This window comes from Arvicola amphibius, chromosome 5 (assembly GCF_903992535.2).
Source record: "Arvicola amphibius chromosome 5, mArvAmp1.2, whole genome shotgun sequence".
Classification (NCBI taxonomy): Eukaryota; Metazoa; Chordata; class Mammalia; order Rodentia; family Cricetidae; genus Arvicola; species Arvicola amphibius.
Genome location: NC_052051.1, coordinates 51,262,903 through 51,285,593, shown reverse-complemented (window position 1 = coordinate 51,285,593; position 22,691 = coordinate 51,262,903).

The following is a 22,691-nucleotide window of genomic DNA, read 5'->3' as shown; positions in this document are numbered from 1 at the left end:
TGCCACCCTTGAAAGGGACCACTGTGAAGTGAAGAGCTTTCCAACTTACCCGATTTAGTAGTTGGGAATCCCCAGTGATGGGTACGTGGTAACAAGATCAAATGGCTGGAAACACAGATGTGAGTCCCTGCAGTTCCCGAAGCCAAGAAAGCTTCCAAAGCAGGCTTTAGCAAGCAGCCTTGACAGGCAGCTGGTACTCGGCTGAGGGAACTGCTGGTTGCTACATGCTTTTATTATCTTAAAACCTGCACACCTGCCAGAAACACCTCCCTTTGGACCAAGTGCAGTTCTTTCTTGGCCCTCTCCTCTCTAGAAGCAAACAGAAAAGGGAAAGTACACAAAGTGTAGGCGAGGGAATCCACACGTGCTTGAAAATGTGGAGCAAGCCCCTGCCCCTTTGAATGCAGCTTTCTCAGGAGTCTCCTGAGTCATCCCATTGGCCATTCATACATTCTTCAGAACAGCACCAATGCCCTGAGGCCAGCGCAGAGGCCTCCCAAAACATGGTCGACAGACCGTAAGCAACCTCACTATGCCCCAAGAAACTAGCAATTTGATTTATGAGACACTGACTCTGTGCACACACATATACACACACATACACACACATGCATATATGAATATCAACCCTGTATACACACATACGCATATGTGCACGATTTTGAAATATGTATACTATATAAGCTCATGATATTATAATGACTTTCCTAGAAGACTGTACTATCTATAACTACTGTTATTTAATGTTTACAATATCTGCATTACCATCAGTATTAACAAGAGCGACCATGGAGTCATAAGGACATGCTGCTGAAGGCTTTTCCACTTTTATCTGAAGCCATTCATCCAGTTCTGTGGGCTGCAAACACACTCAGCCATGTGCTTTCCAAGGGACCATCCGGCCCATGTAGAGGTAGATATGAACTTTCCCCCACAGCACCTGGTGAAGAAAACATAGCAAGGAATCCTGCAGTCGACTTGGGTTTTGGGGAATATGAGCTTTCTGGTTTGAAGAAACCTGAGACATTTTTCGGCTGTGTGTATGAGTGTCTTCTGACAAAAGCCAGAAGTGAAGGCATAACTCCCTCCCGGAGGTCCTAAAAGCACCTGTTTTCACAGACTGCTTACAGGGAGGGCTGTGGTTCCTTATTTTTTCCCAGTACCGCCCTACTTCCCTGCCTGAAAACTGTATCAGAGCATGAAAGCACAGCATACCCTCCACAATCCATTTCCTAGCATGGAGGTTTGGGGAAAGGGGTCACTGATCTCCATCTTAGATGAAATAAATATTTTCAGTGTGACCTGTGAGGGAAGAGCACTAGAATGGCAGCTGATTTCTCGCCGGGGAGGGGGTTTATTTATGCATCGCTGAACAAAGTCACTGTGTACCACCAAAGAACACAGCCCATCAGGACTGCATAACCACATGCAAGTAGCAAACTGGCTTTGAGACTTAGAAGCCTTTGGGTACTGATTTTGCTCACCCTTTCTCCTCTTGTTCACATTCTTTCTCTATTTTGAAAATAAATTAAGCTCTTGAAGTGGAGAGACTCAGTTTTCTTCACTGTGAACCCAGGACAGTGTGACTTTCTTTTTATTTAAATCCTGCCAAAAGTTTCATAGAACATAGTGACAAGGTCATAAGACACACACACACACACACACACACACACACACACACACACACTGCAATTCATTTATCCCAAAGGTGATCTATAGATGTTTTAAGTTCTCATTATACACAGGGAGAAACAGTCTCATTGCCCAACACTGACTCCTGACTCACTTGGCAGCATGTGGAAGATTTTATGGTACTACATAACATTTTAAGATATTTTATTTTTATTATAGTATGAGAAGCTACAATAGAGGAGAATGAACAGAAGCAATTGAGCAAAATAAAATCCAGAGCTAGGTTCTCTTTTCTTGCAAGGCATTTTGTGTTTTTGCTTTGTCGTGGTAGGGTTTTGGTTTTGGAGACAAGAAAGCAATATGTAGCCGAGACCAGCTTCAAACTCTCCAATCTCCTGCCTCTGCCTTCCAAGTGACAGGGCTAACATGTATACACTCCTGTGTCTGGTTCCTTTTGTGTTCTGATGTTCTCTGCACGCACGTGCACGCGCGCGCGCACACACACACACACACACACACACACACACACACAGCCGTGTATCTCAAGTGAGAATAAAAGTATCTTCTCTAGGTCCTTTTTTGAAAAAGTATAAATGATACGGAAGCAAGAAAACCTCGCCCTTCTCTAACACAGTGAGGGGTGAGAGGGGCAGAACTGAAAAGGGCCATGGGATCTGTCTTCAAAGCTGTTCTCTCAGACAGATGTTGTATAACAACAGCAATAACATGGTGCTGCCTGTTCTGCCTTTGGTGAGTCTGGGAGCACAGTCTTGATGACACCTTTTCTCTAGGCTGTGAAACATGTTCCCTGATGTCAGAACAAAACTGTTGCCAATGAATCTGATCCTCTGCTCAAGAAAACAGGTAGGGCCATGTGCTTTCTCGAGGCCCATCAGCTATGCTGTGGAAGCCCCATTCATTCACTCTCCTTGGCTCAGGTCGAATGCAATGGATCAACATACCGCCCCAAGTCAGGGAGTTCTCTCCTGGAAGCTTCCTGGCTCACTTTCAAAAACTTGCATAGGTGGGCCATGCCTGGATTATTTTGCCACTCCCTTTCCTAAATCACCAGGTTATAACCCCCAAAGGAACTGACATGCATCCCAAATAGAGACTTAACCAAAGTAGACACCAAATTCTACACAGGAGAAAATAGAGACATATATCATTATCACTTTTAAATGTCTACAATCCCTACAAAATAACCATAAATCCTCTATAAGATCACAAGGAAAATAGTGGAGCCATCACATATAATAGGCTAAAGTTCAGAGGTTTGTGGAAGCTAGCCCAAGGAGGGCCTTGCAGAGCTTCAGACCTGGCACCTCCAGAGTTAGGGAGGCTTTCACCTTTTGATTGCATTGATCCAAATCTCTTTCTGTCTTGGGTTCCTCAATGACCTGTGTGAAAGGAGTTTCTGGTTCTGACCCATTCTCTCACAATTATAGAACCACAGCTCTTGACCTGTATTGGTGGGAGCTTCTTATTGTCTGGCCATTGGGATATCACTTATCTCCCATGCTTATCTCCAGTCTAGTGTCTTGACCCATACAAGGTGTCATGGCCAGTTCTGTATTAGCAAGTTATAGGTTAGGCATGAGCATAACACACACACACACACACACACACACTCATTCCCTGTGGCTTCCAGAGGCAGTTGGCCAATGACAAAAGTTTAGGGACACAAAGCATTAATACCCAAGGGCTGGAATCCTACCCTGGATAAAAGAGAATGCCACCAACCCAGGACCTGGAATGGACAGAAGAGGATCAAATGGGGTAAGAAAGGGGCTGCTGAACTCCATGTGAACTGTGGGTTCCTTGTATTTGGCTCTGCCTTTGCACCTTCAAGCTTCTAACGCAAAGGGGCAAATGTCTGAGTGAGACGGCCGCCCTTCACCAACCCTCACATCTGAGGCTGCGTGTGTGCTGTTCTCTGCACACATTTGTCCGTGAAGGCTGTGGTATCAGCGTCTATTAAAGCTGGAGGAGCAAAACCAAATTTTGTCAAGCAGAGCCAAAGTTTAAGAACCACAGTAAATGCATCGAAATTACGAATGATATCATCAAAACCATATAATCCTATTGCTATAGAATTGAAAGACACGTAGATACAAGAAAACTTATGTATGACTGGAAGTCATGGAAATTTGAAAAATAATTTGACTCCATATATCAAAAGCTAAATTTAAAAAGTGCATATATTATTCTACTATGGTAATCACTTGTGAGACCCAAACTGAGAAGAAAAAAAAACAGAATAAAGAAAGAGAACCTAAAAGTATGGACACATTTGTCACAGTACTGTATACCATTGTGAGATGCTGGGTGCCACAGAAGTGCCCAGAGAAGAATACTGAATTATGATGTAGCCAGTCAAAAGAATAGCTTGCAACCTATTAAAATGATAGCCAAGTTTAGGCAGTCATGTTGGAGAGACCTCATGGGTGCAGCTTTTGGCATTTCAAGGAGACACATCTCACAGAACATTCCCTGTTCCTCAGGCTCTTACCACCTTTCTGTCCTCTCTTCCATGGGCCCCTGAGCTATAGCTGCAGGAGTTGTGTTGGAGATATGTCAGTTGGCCTGAGCTCTGTAACTGCATTCTGATCAGTTGTGATTTTCTATAATAATCTCTCTCTGTTCTAAAGAGAAGCTTCCATGATGACTTGTTGAGGGGTGAGACCTACACTTCTCTGCGGATGTGAGGACAAACACTGAGACTGTAATTAGGGACTGTGTTGATTTACTAAGGTGGAAGTATTAAATTCTCCAAGATTCGTGACTTCAGTAGTCCTGGATAGATGGCTAGGTCTCCGGTACCGCAGTACCAGGCGTTGATGGCACCAATAGACATGCTAACATGGAAGAGGAAAGAGGCTAGAAACCTAGAAAAGGAGTGGCAGGCAACTAAGGATTGCAGAGAGTTGGAAAAAGCATCTTCTCCAGAGAAGTCAAAGCATACCAATTGGTTATCCAGTATCTAATGATTAACTCTGAAAACATATATACGAGTAACATCACATACACACACAGAGAGAGACACACACACAAACAACAATACAACAATTAAAGTAAAAGAGGCCACAAATTTGAAAAAAGAGAAGGCAGGGTAGCATGGAGGGACAGACACAATGGGAGAAATGGATGCTGTAATTATAATCTCAAAAATTATAAACAGCATTAAAGATGGATGATAATCAAGGAGTCTATGTAGCACCAAATAGACACCAAAGAGAGTACTTAGAAAAACACAGCATGGGGCAGTAGTGGCGCACACCTTTAATCCCAGCACTTGGGAGGCAGAGGCAGGCGGATCGCTGTGAGTTCGAGGCCAGTCTGATCTACAAAGCACATTCCAGGACAGCCATGGCTATACAGAAAAAAAAAAAACCTGTCTCAAAACCAAAAATAAATAAACAAACAAACAAACAGCTAAATAAGCAGAAAAGATGCACAGTATTTTTTAAAAAACATAGCTTGTGCATATGGTTGTGTAAGAATGGAAATGGACTTTGTCAGTAACACAACTTGTAGGGGCAATAATAAATAGGTTTCATAGGAAATATAAGAGGAGGGGATCAATTTTCTTGGCTCATGATTCTTACTGCAGCTTTCAACAGTGAAAAGAATAGGAGAAAGTGAACTTATGCTTATCAGCAATATGCAGACATGCATGCATGTGCAAATGTGCACATACACATACCACTGTAACACAGAACCAAGCAGTGTGATACGTATCGCTGGCCGTGCTCATATACATATTTAACATTTATCAGAGGCAATACATGCTTGAATCTTAAATTCAAAATTGGCCTTGTTTAGAAAACAAACCTTCTGAGCTTAGGAAGTATGACTAGCAGACACGGCAACCCATTTCATTTTATGCCCTGAGTTACAGACTCTCACAAAAGTTGCAGGTGAAATTACTTAAAAATTTGTCACACTTCAAATGACAGTTTTGGAGCTCTAAAGAGCATAAATATTTTTACTTTATCACATAATTGCCTCTAACTACCCAGTTAATTTAACGATATGGCTGTAAAATTGTTTTCTAAAGTGAAGATTTCCCAGTGGGCTGCATAAAACACCTTTCGTCTACACCCACGCCCATCGGCCTATCACCTTTTCCTTTCTGCTGGCGTGTGAGAGCCCTGCAAAGAGCTCACATTTCCTGCCTGGAAGAGCCCTCTTAAAGCCACTGATGTGCTGGACCAGTGCATATTGAACTTGAAAGAGAGAACACCAAGGCAGGTAAAAGGGCCTTAACATCATGATTAGAAATGACGCTGAAATTGTGAGATCAGACTTCCTTTAGTGCAAGGTCAAAGCACTTCTTTTCCTATTGTACTTTCCATCTTGTTTGATGAAAGTAAAAAAAAAAAAATGTGAATCCCATCTTGGTTCTTAAGAACAAGAAAAATGATAAAATATTTGTGAACAAACAGATTGTCCTCAGGGGTCTTTTCCAAACCCGGTTATAGAAAGTGGGTTCCTTTAAGCATGTAGTTAATGGAGACGTACAAGCCCCAGCAGAGGAAACTGCCTCAGGATAGGGCATTACAAATACACTGTGTTTTTAGCAACCTACTTTAGAGAAACAGAGGTAACCTAAAGAATGAGCGGAAGAGAAAGATGAAGTGAGGCCAAGGACAGAAAAGTGGAGGGAAGGGAATCAAATCCCACCCAAGTCCTTCCACACAACAGCAGCCTGTGTGCTGTCTCCTCGTTTCGGTCATCGCAGGTGCTGCAGTGATGGAGAAAGCTGACCAACACAGGGTATGGTGGAGGCAGTATTTGAACTCAGTACTCCCCTAACCCGAGTCCATCTTCCTAACTTGTCTGCATAATTTTAAGACAAGAGGCAGCGAACTGTGCTCCCTTGGGTGGGAGGAAAAGCTAAAAAGGAGATGTGGACGCAGGTTATAGAAGGGGGAGGGTAATTAACTGCTGTAGGTGGGCCCACACGATGGTTGACACTCTCAGAAGGACACTGTATGTGTGAGGGTTTGGGTGGGGGCGTGGATAGAACGGAATTCAGGCAGTCTTTGTCTAGGGCTGATCCTGCCTACGTAGAACAAAATGGCAAACCAATGGCTTCAACACTCAGTTTTTCTTTCCCAAGAAAGCTTGTTTTCCGTCCCCTTGTCACACTGCCACTCATCTTTGGCCCGAACCTTAAGTGACACTCAGATAGCGAACAGTGACGCAGGAGACGCACAGATCTTCCTGTCTTCTCGAGGTACTTCTGTAGGTTGTGACACTTCTGTGTGTTTTATCGCATGAGCCATCAGCGAGAAGGAGCTACAGCAAAGGTCCTATACTCGGAGGGATTGTGGCGAGTCCAGGATGAAACTATGCCTTCTGGGGCTCAGTGTCTAGGACAAATGATTTGTAATTATTAACGCAGACTAGAATAGCACATTACCTTTGCTCAGATTGAAAACAGCTTTGCATACCTTAAGTAGGCAGCATTTCGGGGGAAAGCACATGAAACCTGGTGCCTGACAGACCCATTTTAAATACCAATCCCTAATCTATTGCAGAGAATGGGTATATCAATGCTTACATACAACATTGTGAGGTGAGGTAGCCACGAGCCACTTCCCAAGCAAGATGGCTGAGCTGCTGCTGCTGACTGACACCCTAACTTGCGTAGTCTATGAGCTGTAAGGTTTGCTGGACCATGCCTTACCTGCCTCGAGACTGTTCTGTCAGCAGTTCCTCTGAAGCTCCCAGCTGAGTAACAACAGCTTCGGCCTCCCAGCACCCTGCTTCATCCTCCCAAATCTGCTCTCAGGCATGGCTGAATCCCCACTTCCAACACTCAGGGACACCAGCTGTCCAGGACAAACCCAGTGCCTTTTCTTCCTCTAATATGCTAAAAACAAGTCTCTTTAGTCTACTGCTTCCAAGTAGCACGTGACATTTTGATACCTCTCATTGTTTAAACCTGAAACACTACAAAGACTAATGGGAATCATGTGACCACTTCCTGAAAATAGGAGAATTTGATGGTAGGAGTTGTACGAGTTACTCTCTTATTTCTGTGTCAAAATACCAGATTAAAGCAACTAAATGAAGGAAGGCTTTATTTATTTCAGCTCGTGGTTTGAGGGTAATAATGGTAGGGAAGCATGGTGGTGGCTGGTCACGTTGGGTCTGCAGCCAGGAGGCAGAGAGAAGTACATTCTGCTGCAAGCTAGATTGCTCCTCCCCCCTCTTTGTTCAAACCGGGAAGGCTGCCCACAGGATGTTATACCCACTCAGGGATGGTCTTCCCTACTCAGTTAACCTCTCTGGAAGCACCCCTGACAGGGACACCCAAATGTGATCCTATTAATACAGTAGGTGTTTCTTAGTCCATCACCTTAACACTGAAAAGTATCCATCAGAGGTGGCTCTCAAAATGCACCAAATGTTAGAATCATGTGGAAAGGTTATTAAAATTCATGTTTCTGAGTTTCTGATTCAGTAAATATGAGGAGCTAGAGTCTGTGTATTAAACACACACACACACACACACACACACACAACATTTTTTACTTTTGGGTTCCCACTTAGAAAGTCAGCAGCCTAGATCGTGGAGCACTATTGGTCACCACGGGTGATGGCTATAATTTGGGTGAAGTTCTTTGGGAGCTCTACAGATCCTTTCATTGTAGTCATTACAATTTATTTTACTTTATTCAGAACCCCAAACCCAAAAATAACAGGGAAAATTTCAGTTCCGTAGCTGGTGGTAGCCCCTGGCCCCTTATCACTCACTTGTCAGGATGACCCTCGTCAACACATCCTTCCTACAGTACAGCCTGGCTGTGCATTGTGTCAGGGAGACTGAAGGCCTCATTAGGAGCCAGACTTCCTACAGAAATGGAAGCGCTAGCTACATTTATGCTTCCCATTGGTGTTGGCACATACCTTACATGTTTTATTTTTAATTGGTATTCACTGTTATGCTTTTAAAAATGTACTTATTACACAAACAACACAATAATCACTTTAATAGGAATGAAAAGGGGAAAGAAGAATTCTCCTACAATCCCACCATGCCAACGAATTCCCACTTCTACATTTACACTCTCTTCCAAATATCATCCATGTGCAGACATGATTCTTCCGGCTTGTAATTGTAGCATGGATAAAATTGTATTCTCTGCTTTTTCTGCATAACATTATAAGGATGTGTAATGAAGAGCAGAGATAATCCTCCGAAACAGATGAGGAAATGAATTTTGTGAGAACTGCATATCAGAATGCACATTTGTTTGTGCTGCTTATTTACATGGGAGATGCCCAGTGCGCACTACTTAAGTAATGTAGGAGAAAGCTATTCCTTGGCGTTCACGCTGTTTAAGACATTGTCTGTAGGCCATGTTACAGATGTGTTCAGTACGGATGATTTCCTAAGATATCGTGACCACCCAGAACTAAATGGGAAGAGGTAGGCAAAGTCCCTGCGATACCCAGGTTTTTTTTTTTTTTGTACAGATTTGTTTTAATTTTTTTCATGAACAGAACCTTTACTCCAGTATTTAATAAATAAACCTACTGTAAAAGCAAATCTCCATAATATAGATGCAATACCTAAAGCTTTATTAGATACCCAGTTTTTATGTCAGCTTGACACAGCTCTAGTTACCTGAGAGGAGGGAACTGCAAGTGAGAAAATGCCTGGTAAGACGCAGCTGTAGCAGGCCCAAGGGCATTTTCTTATCAGTGATTAATGTTGGAGGGCCCACCCTGAGCTTCTGGTTCTGGATTCTGTGAGAAAGCAGGCTACTCAAGTCATAGAGAACAAGCCAGTGAACAGCACTCCTCCATGGCCTCTGCATCAGCTCCTGCCTCCAGGTTCCTGCCGAGTTTGAGTTCCTGCCGAGTTTGAGTTCCTGCCTTGGCTTTCCTCAGCAGACCATGAGTCAGGATAAATAAATAAATAAATAAATAAATAAATAAATAAATAAATAAACCCTCACCAGGCGGTGGTGGCACACGCCTTTAATCCCAGCACTCGGGAGGCAGAGGCAGGCGGATCTCTGAGTTCGAGGCCAGCCTGGTCTACAGGAGCTAGTTCCAGGACAGGCTCTAGAAACCACAGGGAAACCCTGTCTTGAAAAAAACCAATAAATAGATAGATAGATAGATAGATAGATAGATAGATAGATAGATAGATAAACCCTCTCCTCCTGAGACTGTTTGTGGTCTGATGTTTCATTACAGAATATCCTAATTAAGACAGTCCCTTCTCTAACCGCTAACCATTTCCCTTTTCTGCAGAGGGACAAGGGCTGCATGTTCACTTGCCTTCTGATCTGAACAGAGAAGGTGAAACACGATAGGGAAAGGATTGTCTTCAGTGCATTCCAAGTCGAATCCCAGATTGAAAGTGCTAGCCCAGGATGTTCACTACAGAGGCCATCAAGTGCCTAAAAAGCCTGCCTTGACCTATTAGCAGCTATGAGACTGGTGTGTCATCTAGACATTCGGTCTTCAGGACCTCATCACTAAAATGCATATCGCTACCCCTAGCTTATAAAGGACTGCCGTGATTACATGAGGCGTGAGGAACATCTGGAAGAGGCAACCACATAATGCGTTCTCAACAAGTGCAAGTTACAGTACTCCTAACACTTGAGGAGAGAGCACAGTTCAGAGGGGAGAATGGGTGAAAGGTAAGAGACCCAGAAGAAATTCGATAGTTTTCTACCCAACACAAAGATGAGCCGTGCCCATCTCCGTCAGTGTCCGCCTGGCAGCAGGTCCTTGATTAGCTTTGCTTTGCTAAACTTAAGACGAAAATGTTGATTTAATAATCTGCTATTTATTGGAGACACCATAATTCTGATTTTCCTTTTTCTTTTTTTTTCTTAAAAAAAATAAGCCCAACATGCTCTGAAACATCAAAAGCTTCCAAACACAGAGCTCTGCCATTAAGTCCTAAGAAAAATCGTATATAAGCCTTTGCTTGATGTTGATGTCTTGGGCGCTGCCTTCATTAAGTAGGGCTTGAATGTGGCCTGCATTAACTGGCTAATGCTGGGCCACCTGCCAGCTGCAGGGAAGTCCGATTGAATTGCACTCTCTATAATAGATGAACCAAGGGCTCGCTACTGCCCTCATCAAGCAGAACTGATACTATCATTAAAGTTTAGTAGCGACACACTTCACAGAGAATGGGGTTCGTTTGTTCCCTGTTTGTGTTAGGGAAATCACCTCGGGTCTGCATTTGCTTGTTGGTTTTAAATTTACTCCCTTGTTAAGGCCTGTCAATACACTGGAGTCGGGTAATGTCTTTTCATCAAAGAAAGAGCTTGGGTTGTTAGACCTGGTAACTCGGCATTAGAGCAGGCCCCGTTAATTTGTTACTCACCAGTGAACGCAAGGTCAGCTGTTCTGCTGGTAAGGAAAGGCTGCCAATGCAAAACACTCGACATAAAGGAAAGGGCTAAAGGAAACGTGGAGTTCTAAGGAAACAAGGGGATGCTGAACCTGTGTTTGAAGCCAGTTTCCCTCTGCATGACTGAAGGAGGCGTTGGCAAAGTCACGATGCCACCCTGGGCTGACATCCAAAAACTTCTGCTCCTCACCCAGGGACTGGGTATGAGAAAGGACAACAGTGTGAGTTTCCTTCCCACGCTGACTCCTGAATGTATATGGCAGTCTCGCTATTTCAACCACTGCATTTTATGAACTGAGTCAAGGGTAGGAAGCCAAGAATGAGCTCAAGCATTCATTAATTCCTTCTACGAGTACCAAGATGATTGTAGCATTATATTCAACCCATGAGAATGGGATTTCAGGGATAAATCCCTGCCCAAAGATGCTATTCGTATCAAGTAAGAAAAGTAATGTACATAAAAACTTGTAGGGCAGGACAGAAAATGCAAATAACATGGGCCGTGGCTATCACTCCCTGATGTTCAAGGAGGAAACGAGGAAAGGGTCCCTGAAGAAAGTTGTCAACAGGGACTTGAGAAGTGAGGGGATCGCACAAAGTTCATGGGGTGAAAAGTGCAAATGTATCTTTTGATGTTACCAGCTTTTCCAAAAGCATAGGATACTGTTACCCATTGGGTAACCATTCACTTGAAACTACTCAAATCAACCTACTAACTCTAAATAGTGCAGTGTGTATGTGTGTGTGTGTGGGTATTATATGAAATATATATATATACACATATATATATGTATATATATTGCAATAAAATCTATGGGACATGGCAAATAGCACTTTTGTTTCTGCCTTCAATAATTATCATCCCCTGTGGGCATAAGACATAATAATGTACTAAAGAATAGTTAGAAGAAGAACATAATGTAATCAATATAATCCCTAAAAGTAATGGCAGAAGTTAGAAGCCAAGAATAAAAGAGGGGAAACCAGAGTGGGGCGGGTAATTAGGAAGACTTTATAGAGATCAATGATCTTGAGACGTCTATAGTACCAAATGGCTTGTAGAGAGGAAGTTATGACATCCAGCAATTGCCAGAGATTCTGTTGTTTTCTGTGACTAAGTTAAGAGTTTGGTATGGAAAGTTTCTATCCATTTTGTTTGTCTGAGCCATCTCCAGAATTTAATCTAGCCTGTCTGCCAAGCTGCTGGAACCAAGAGCTTCTGGGAGAAAATCGTTGTCTTAAGGATACCATACAACCAATACACAGAGCTGGGGAAATCAAAGATAAGATTTAGAAAGAGTTCAAAGCAAGGCATTCGCTTCAAGCTTAGCAGAACAGAGATATAGGCAGTCTCCCTCCACAGAAGCAGCTATACGACTGAAAAATCCTCAGAAACAGTTGCTCCGTGCTTGCGATCCGTCAAAGGCAGACAAAAAAAAAAATTAAGACACATTGGGTCAGAAAGATCACATCAGGAAAGAGTAGATGGTAGAGTCCTTTAAAGTGGCTGCTCCCGTCTCCTTCCTGCTCTGCTACCTCACAAGACCCAGCAGCTTTCCCTCGTGCTGGACAATGGCATGTATTAGAATAATGACAGCTAATATATTCAGCCTAGCAGACTAGTAACTCTGAGGCCTCGTTCTCCTAACGCTAAAGTCCTGTTTGAAAGAAGCCATGAATTAGATTACAGATAGATAAAATAAATTGCAGGCAGCTCTGGGAGGTGACGTAAGCATAAGGAGATCATTGTGTGTTCTGCATACACGCAGGATTAACTGGAAAGTAGTTCCAATGTATAGTAAAGGCAAGAGGAAATTCAAGGCACTCAGACATTCCTAGTCAGCTGAATATTCTCACAGTCCCATATACTCAGAATAATCAGAGACAGCCCAGAAGGAAGCAAAAGCTAGAATCAACCTGCAAATATACTAATGTTTGAACATGTTTCCAAGTCTACACCAAGGTCCCCTAGCAGAATGGAATCCTCATAGGCTTAAGGGATTTCAGAATAACTTTTGACTAACCCTTTCCTGAACTCTAACTTGTACAATTACAGGGGTGATTTTTAGGGAGTTGCCTGGAAAGCACAAAATGTCAATAACACTGAGTTGGGACACTGGTAGCTTTAGCCCACAGAGAACAGAATTTTAGCTATATAATTTTTTAAATTACTAGGCAAACCAAACAAGAACAAAATATAAATTTTAAGCATGAATCAGAGCTCAAAGTTTCCCTTGTGTCTTATCTAAGGGCATTTGTCCGAATATCTCAAAACCTAACTGTAGGAGACTGACCATAATGAGAAAAGAGCACATCATTCATAAAGAGGGTTTCTGGGTGTCACTGGATTTTTGGATTCAGCAGAAAAGAAAGTCAACATTATTTTAAAGGTAAATTAGATGGGACTATGGGCATTGCTCAATGACTATGAGGACTGGCTGCTCTTTCAGAGGACCTGGGTTCAAGTCCCAGACCTCATATGGTTATTTACAACTGTCTATAATTCTGGGGCCAGGAGATCAAACACCCTGTTGTAGACTCCACAGGCAATGTATTCACATGGTTCATATACATACATTAAGGCAAAACACCCATATACACACATTAAAATCAATTAAAAATAAAAGTAAGCAAATAGGGGCTGAAAAAATGGTTCAGCAGTTAAGAGCACTGGCTGCTCTTCCAGGGGTCCTGAGTTCAATTCCCAGCAACCACATGGTAGCTCACAACCATCTATAATGAGATCCGGTGCCCTCTTCTGGTGTGCACAAAGACAGAGCACTCATGTACATAAAATAGATAAATATTGAAAGGAAACAAAGGACAGAGAATTCTTGAGTCACTCATAGACATTAAATAACAAGAAATTCTAGAATCAAAACCGCAATATCTGAAGTTAAGGCACTTCCAAAAAGATATAAAGAGCAGATGTAGGATAGAAGGGGAAGGGATGATGGGGGGACAAATGCACAGAGAGCCCCAGTCTGGAGAAGGTGGAGCCAAGGTGCGAAGAAAACTGAGCAGTCTCAATACATCATGGATGAACATCAAGCATAGGACCACAGGCGATCCATAGGAGGGAAGAAAACCATGAGGACCAACAGTATGGAAAGATGTGAAGAGTACAGGTGACGGACAGGGATCCTGTGGGACTGGGCAAGGGGAAGCACGGAGAAAGGCGTGAACAGCTTCTCCCCACATCCCTCAGAAGGAATTACCCTTGTCAATAATTCAGTTCTACTGTTCTGTACTTTATCACTGTGAGGTACCATGTTTGTGTTGTTGGTGCTACCCAGTGTATGCCATGCTGCTATAGGAAACCAGGAAGCTAATATTGGGGGGGGGGGAGAAAAGTTAAGAAAATAACTTTTTTTTAACATAGGCTGTTGTTTAGCCCATGATGGCCTCAGAGTCCTAGGTGAACCAAGATGTTCTCGAACTTCTGATCCTCCTGCTCCCTACCTCTCTCTAAGTCATTTTTTTTTTTTTTTTGGTTTTTTGAGACAGGGTTTCTCTGCAGCTTTTTTAGAGCCTGTCCTGGAACTAGCTCTTGTAGACCAGGCTGGTCTCGAACTCACAGAGATCCGCCTGCCTCTGCCTCCCGAGTGCTGGGATTAAAGGCGTGCGCCACCGCCGCCCGGCTTCTCTCAGTCATTTATACAGTGCTGGGGATCAAACCCTTGGTAACATGTGCCTATAATACCAGGACTCAAAGTTTAAGGTAGGGTGTTGACAATTTTGAAGCAAGTATAAATTGCATAATTAAATCTGCTTTAAAAACCAAACTAAATAAAAATAAATATAAGATTTATTAAATAAAAACTATAAATTTGTGAGGAAACATATAAAAGATACAGCCAAAATGAGAATTTTTTCATTGAAATTATATTTTATTGATTTTTTTCTAGAATTTTATACAATGTATTTAATCATGTTCACCACCTCCTCTCTTCTTTCTAACTTCACCCAGTTCCATCTCACTGCTACTCCCCCCGACTTCATTTTTGTTCTCTCTCTCTCTCTCTCTCTCTTTCTCTCTCTCTCTGTAATAACTCCCCAAAATGCAACGTTTACTGCCCCATATACTCACGGGTGTGGAGCCATCCCCTGGAACATGGTTGATCTACCAGGAGACACACCCTTAGATTCTCCCTCTTCCAGAAACTATTGATTGTCAATAGCTTGTCACTTAGCAACGGGGGCTCTTGTGCTCCTCCCACTTCATGTTTGGAACATTGACTGGCTTGATCTTAGGGAGGTGTTCTACAGGCAACCATAGATGCTGTGAATTTGAGTACAGTGATCCTGTCATACCCAGAGGACACTCTTTCTCTCTAGTCCTCCATGACCTCAGACTCTTAAAAATCTTGGTGCTCCCTCACCCTCAATGGTCCCTTGGCCTTAGGGTTGGGGTGACCCAGTATCCCATCTGTGGCTGAGCGTTCCACTGACCCTTATTCTCTGTACTTTGAACAGAGAGTTCTCAGAAAGGGTACAAACAGATAAGAAATACTTTTAAAGGTGTTCAGTATGTTTAGCCATTGGGAAAGCACAAATTAAAACCACTTTGAGATTTCCTCTTACCCCAGTCAGACTAGCTAAGATTAAGAAAACCAAACACAACAAATGCTGGCGAGGAGGATGTGAGCAACAGGAATCCTCATGCACAGTTGGTGGGCATGCAAATTTGGTGTAGGAGGGCCTTCTGCCTATGTGTTGCTTTTATTGGTTAATGAATAAAGAAACAGGCCTTGGCCTGTTGATAGGGCAGAACTTAGGTAGATGGAGAAAATTAAACCTGTAGCATAGGAGGAGGAAGGCAGAGTCAGAGAGATGCCATAGAGGCTCTGGAGTCAGACATGCTGAAACTTTGTTCATAAGTCACTGCCACATAGTGATACACAGACTAATAGACATGGGTTAAATTAATGTGTAAGAGATTAGCCAATAAGAAGCTAGAGCTAATGGGCCAAGCAATTTTTTTAATTAATACAGTTTCTGTGTGATTATTTTGGATCTAAGCTAGCCAGGCAACCGGGAACCAATAAGCGACCCTTCTTACTACACAAATTGGTGCAGCCACTGTAGAAATCAGTGTGGCAGTTCCTTAACAAACTGGAAATATATTTCTCATATGAGCCTCTCCTGTGGAGTCAAAGGGTTCCATTTCTAACTAGAGAATGAGTGCTCATCCCCGTTCACCACTGCTGCGTTCTCAACAGCCAGTCCATGAATTCAGCCTAGATATCTATGAGCTGATGAACGGATAGCTAAATTCTGGTATCTATGAACAATGGAATTTTATTCATCTATAAAGAAAACAAAAATTTACAGTTAAATGGCCAGAGCTAGAAAATACTACTCTGAGCGAGGCAACACACACCCAGAAAATATTGTTATTTTCATAGTGTGTGTCTGTGTGAGTCATATTGTAGTGTGTAGCGTATGTGACTTGCTGCTGTGTGTGCCCATGTGCATATATGGGAGACCAGAGCAGTATGTTGAAGGCCTTTTACCTATTGCTATCTGTCTTTTTGCCTTGAGGCAGGTTATCTCACTGAGCTGTTTTGTCTAGCTCGGTTTGTTGGGGATCTTTTTGTATCTACTCATCTTTGTCCCCTAGTATAGAGGTAATAGGCAATTGCCAGCATGCTCAGATATTAAAAACAAAACAAAAAACATGGGTGCTGGGATTCAGAAGAAGTGCTCTTACCCACTGAGCCACCTCCCCAGCTGTAAATGTAAATTACTTACTTTTAACAAATCTCATTTATCACTTTTTTTCCTTTATGGCTTTTGTTTTCAGTGTGGATTATACAACTCATTGATTGGCTACAGCTAACAAAGATTTTCTTCAAAATGTTTTATTGTTCCTATATTTCAGATTTATTGTGCCTTTCATTTGATTAAAAAAAACAAACATAAAAGTTTGTCTAATTGTTCCAGGCTATTGAGAAGACTGCTGAACTTCCTTCCCAGTCTTTCTGCAAGCCGGTTGTCATATATATGTTCATTTCTGGACTTTCCACTCTTGCTCACTGCTTGTCTATCTCTGTGCCAATTCTAACTTAATTACTATGGCTTTTGACATCCTCACACTAGGAAAAATCAGTCCTCCAATTCTGCTCTTTGCTTCGCTAAGTATTCTATTACATTTTGGGGTAAGTTTTTCAATTCCTGTTTTGTTTTGGTTTGGTTTGGTTTTTCGAGACAGGATTTCTCTGCAACTTTAGAGCCTGTCCTGGAGCTAGCTCTTGTAGACCAGGCTGGTCTCGAACTCACAGAGATCCGCCTGCCTCTGCCTCCCAAGTGCTGGGATTAAAGGTGTGCGCCACCACCGCCCGGCTTCAATTCCTGTTTTTTAAATTGTCCTAATGACCTCTGAGAAGTTGCACTGAATGTATAGATCAATTTGGTGATAAATGACATCATAAAAGTATTGATTCTTCAGAGCTATAAAATGAAGAATTCTGTTGAGTGTCTGCATTAGCCATCATCCACCCCACAGACCTCTGATGAGGTCTGAGAGCTACAATAATCTCTTGGTAGAGACACAGGAATTTAGAGATCACTTTGGTACTATTTCCTCCAGCAGAATAAACTACGAAGTTTATCCCTGGGATCTGAGAGCTCCCCAACCATTGGTTCCTGGCAAGATTTGCAACCAGATTATTTTCTCCTGTGGAGTAGGCCTTGTATCCAATCAGAAAGCAGTTGGTTACTGCGTAGCATCCACACCACTATAGCATGCATGGGGAAATCTTGCCACACCAGTTATTACTATAGCTCACACACCTGAGTTGACTAGTCATGATTTCTGTTCACCAGCAGCCTGCATAGCACAGAACTATGATAGCTAGCTGGTAGGCAAGGAAGCTTCCAAGTCAGTCTAGCTTGATTACTTTGAGTCTTCTGAACAAACTAGGTAGTCTCTTCAGCAAAAGGGTCTGATAAGTTCTGGTGCATAACCAAGAGCAATGGCTGTTACTTATACTGAGGGTCTTGACACATTCCAACCAAACACTGGAAGAAAGGTGTCCCATACCTGTCCCTGGTCTTCTTATTGGGCAACCTATGGCTTCTGGGAGGAGCATTATTCCCTGTGTAGGATAGGGTAACCCCAATAAACACACACACACACACACACACACACACACACGCATGCACACACATGATACATTTAAATAACTGTATTTTAAAAATACCTTTAAAGGAGAGCAGAAAGCTCAGCTAGGAACTACAGGAAAATATTAAAAGTTTCCTTCTCTGTTGTGCTGGCTAGTTTTGTGTCAACTTGATGCAAGCCAGGGTTATTTAGGAAGAAAAAGCTTCAGCTGAGAAAATGGCCCTCCCATATTGCCCTATGGGTAAGACTGTGGTGTGTTTTCTTGATTGATGATTGATGTGAAAGAGCCCATCCACTGTGAATGTTTTCACCCCTGGGCTGTTGGTCCTGGGAGATATAATAGACTGATAAAATCATAAGGAACAAAGCAGTAATCAGAACTCCTCCATGGCCTCTACATCAGCTTTTCCTTGGGTCTCTGCACTGCTTGAGTTCCTGCCCTGATTTTCCTTAGTGTTGTTGTGTTACCTGGAAATATAAACAAAAAAAACCCTTTCCTCTGCAAGCTGCTTTCTGTCATAATGGTTTTCTAGGGGTTTTTGTTTGGTTGGTTGGTTAAATGGTTGGTTTATTTGCTGGTTGGTTGGTTGGTTTTTCAAGACAGGGTTTCTCTGTTTAACAGTCCTGGATATCCTAGAACTCACTCTGTAGACCAGGCTGGCCTCAACTCACAGAAGTCTTCCTGCCTCTGCTTCCCCAGAGCTGGGGTAAAAGGTGTATGCCACCACCACTGCCTGGCTAGTCACGGTGTTTTATCACAGAAAAGAAACATGATTGACACATCTGTTATTTAAGAAGATGTACACATGGCCAGCAAGCAAATAAGAATGTGCGTTGTATCATTAGCAATCACGGATCTACAAAGGGGAATCACTAAGACACACAAACCACAGTGATTTGGATTAAAATAATAACCGGTAAATCTTGGGATATAGACAGCTGCTTTACAAACAATAATTTAATTTCTCTAAAACTCAAAGTTTTCTTAAAACTATTCAAGTTTCTAATCTTCAAGAGAAATTAAAACATATGCCAAACAATGACTTGACTATTACAGCTTTATTCACAGCCAAAGATTAGAAGCTCAAAATTTAGATCAAAATCTCATCAACCAATGTGAGCTGCCCAACTTGTAAGTAAGTATACTAAAGTCATTGGCAAGTGTGGCAGAAGAGGTCTTGGAATCCATGAAAAATGTGTTAGAAAGAACACAACTCAGATATAGGAAATAATTTGTGGCATGCTATATTGCTCTTCTAAACAAGGTACTTGGTATTTTTTGTTGTTGTTTATTTGTTTATTAAGTTTTTATGGGTGTTTTGTCTACCGGTTTGTCAGATCCTCTGGAACAGGAGTTATAGACAGTTGTGATACACAATGTATGTTCTGGAAATCAAACCTGGCCCTTTAGAAGAACAGCCTGTCCTCCTAATGCTGAGCCACCTTTGCAGCCCTGTAATCAAGATCGTTCTAAGTGCCAAATATTAGCCCTCGTCAGTTATGTCTCTGCTATAAGGAATGGCAGCTTTCACTCACTTCTAGCCACACCTGTCTTCACAAATCATCTCCAAAGCCATTCCAGAACTTTCCAGTTAGATGATCACACTTCCCTCTACAATTAATTTACGGTTTTCTTTTCTGCCTTTATACACTCTCTGCGTGTCTTTGTGTCTTTTCCCTGTCCTTCTGTCTGCTCCTCCTGAGGGCATCACTAGAGCAGGCCATCAGCCTCCCTTAGGTGCACGTTCACAGTGTCTTCTAGGAGCATAGCTGCCATGTAGGCGCCGACCAACACTTGCAAGATTACACAGGTCATTTCCTATCACAGAAAGTCCAAACATCCAGCAGGTTTCTCAAAAATGACTCTGGCTGATGTCCGGCGGCAGGCAGTAATGAAACACCTTACGCTGGCCTTCACCCTCTCACGAAGGCTGGTGCTAACAGTCAGAATCATTTCCTTTTGGCAAGTATGAATCTGTGGTCAACATCTCAGTTGACATACCTCCTTTGAGAGGTTTCTGACCACTACTTTATTATCAGTTCAGTTCAACCTGATGCCACCTCCATGATACCCACAAACAATTTCCTTCATGCTAACTTATAATGCACCCATTCTTGGGGGGCTTAGTCTATTTGCATGTATATACGTCGAAGAGTGGGGAATCACACTGCCCACAGTGTGCTCTGGTCTCTTTGAGAAGAAAATGCTGTCCCCAGAGGTAATGGCAAGGGCAGTGGGCGGGGACTGGGACTTTCACTGTGAGTTCTCTTGCTGGCCTTCGACTGTGGGAACTTAGATAATTAGTTAGACTTTAAGCCTGTTTCTTCATTCTTGATATGATAAGAATTAAGGATATTAATTTGGATTCCCAATTCTTTATCAGCAATTTCAAATTCCAGAAATCTTTCAAAAACAGGATCTTTTTAAATAACTCATTTGATGTCACAACCTGACCTGCTCCGAACGTGGATGTCTGCAAAGTCCTTGCTTGAACCAATGTGCACTTTTTATAGTCTTTATCTAATTCCTTTCGTGAGAAAAATGCTTAATTTGGGATTAAAAAACCCACAGACTTTTTTTGACCACAGAATTATGTGTGTTATTTTCTAATTTGTGATACAGACTTTATAATTTTCTGAAATCTAAACCACACAAAATTTGGTATTTGGGGAAAATGATTGTGAAGCTGATTCTACTTGTTAGGCTTTTTAGAAAGGGAATTAAGTGAAATAGTAAATATATAATGTATTATTTTCTTCCTTTTCCACATATTCATCATTATAAAATTCCAGAAAAATAACAATCAAAATGTACAATATTGTCTTTTAAAGTTTATTTTGTGCAAAGTCTGAAAATTTGCCATCTTTGTCCTTCTGCTTTCTCTTGAGAGCCTCTCTTAGCTCTCAACCCTATCAGTGGACTGCTTTTCCTTTGTTTAAAACTGAATTTTAAAATTTTGAACTTTGTTTTAATATCACAAAAGGAAGACTAATCATGTCATGAAAGAAGCAGTTTATTTTGCCTGGCTATAGGCCACCATGGTCACTTCCTTGGCACACGACCTTGGGTTGGTCACCTCACCTCACAAAGGCCCAGTTACCTCATCCTCAAAATTGAGATAATGTCTGACAGCTGACAAAGGCAGATGGCTGGATGAGGTCATCTCTTGAGGTCACTTCCAGCTTTATAATCCATACATTTCTGAGTCTTCAAAGGTCTGTGGATATTCTCAAAGTCTGGATCCCTGTGCTTGGGCCGTGAACTGCCCGGTACTTCACAAAAGGGCTGCTTTGGTTGAATACAGGGAAGTTCACCTCCCTGAGAACTGAGAGGTTTGGGGCAGGTGGGGGAAGAGACAGGAAGTCCAAAAGGTGTTCACATGAACTGAATCATGAACCAACTTGATGTCATTGTGCTATGAAACATACACGTATTCAAAATTAAAAGCCCAAGCCAAGCAAGCTCCTATGTGTGTCAAAACAAAAAGGTGGCCCTGGGTCTCCCAACACGGAGGACAATGCAGAGGATTTCTTGGGCACTATTTTTGTAGCTTTGCTTTATTTATGTAAGTGGGGGTCTGTTTGAGACAAGAAGCCTATTACAAACAGGAACTCGGAGTGTGTATGTCTCGGAGCTCGGCGGCTCTGGATTCCCACGCAGGAAACGGTGGCCAAGGCTAGGTGTTCCCTAAGATGGAGAATTATAAGCTGCTCTACCTGGGGAGAACTGTGCCGAATGTCTGTCATGTGATTATCCCAGTAGAGACCAGCTGCTTTGAAGAAAGAAAGCAAGGTGTGGCTGAGAGGGGAGGGCTCCTGCCCCCTCCCCTTTTGATTTTTCAGATAAGTGAAGAGACCCAGCTTCTGTGCTCTTGACAGTGAGGTCATGGCTGGAAGCTGAAAGAAATGTGTGGAGTGATTCTCCCACCAATATGTAGAGTGGCTTGGCAGAATGAATGGCTGATAGAAAGGGCACAAAAGTTGCCCAGAGAATTCCCTTTACAGTGTAGTCTATGCATAGCTGTCTACTTTAGTTATGATTTCCTACATATTTTTATTTTTATTTGAACTTTGCATTGATTTTGGAGTAAGTTAGCATGGTTAAACAAAAAAAAAAAAAGAATGTGAGGATTTGCACTAGAAACCCCCACTCAAACTCGAGTTAGGTATCATCAGGTAAGCAATTGTGATGGTTGATCTCTTTTGACAACTTGACAACAAGAAGACATTCTAATGAGGGATGATCTAGTGATTAGGTTAGCCCTGAGTATGCTTGGACCGTCTAGATGTGATTAGCTGAAGCAGAAGACTTGCTGAATGTGGGTACCATTCCATAGGCTTGGGACCTGACTGCATAACAAGGAAGAAGCCAACTGAGTACTAATCATTTTCTGTTCCCTGTCTGTGGATGCAATGTGACAGCCATGTCGAGCTCCTGATGCCAAGAAGTCCCCATGGCGGACCATACCCTGAAATGAGAGTGAAAATAAACCTGAACTTACCCTCTTCAGTTGCTTTTCATCAACGTACTTTTAC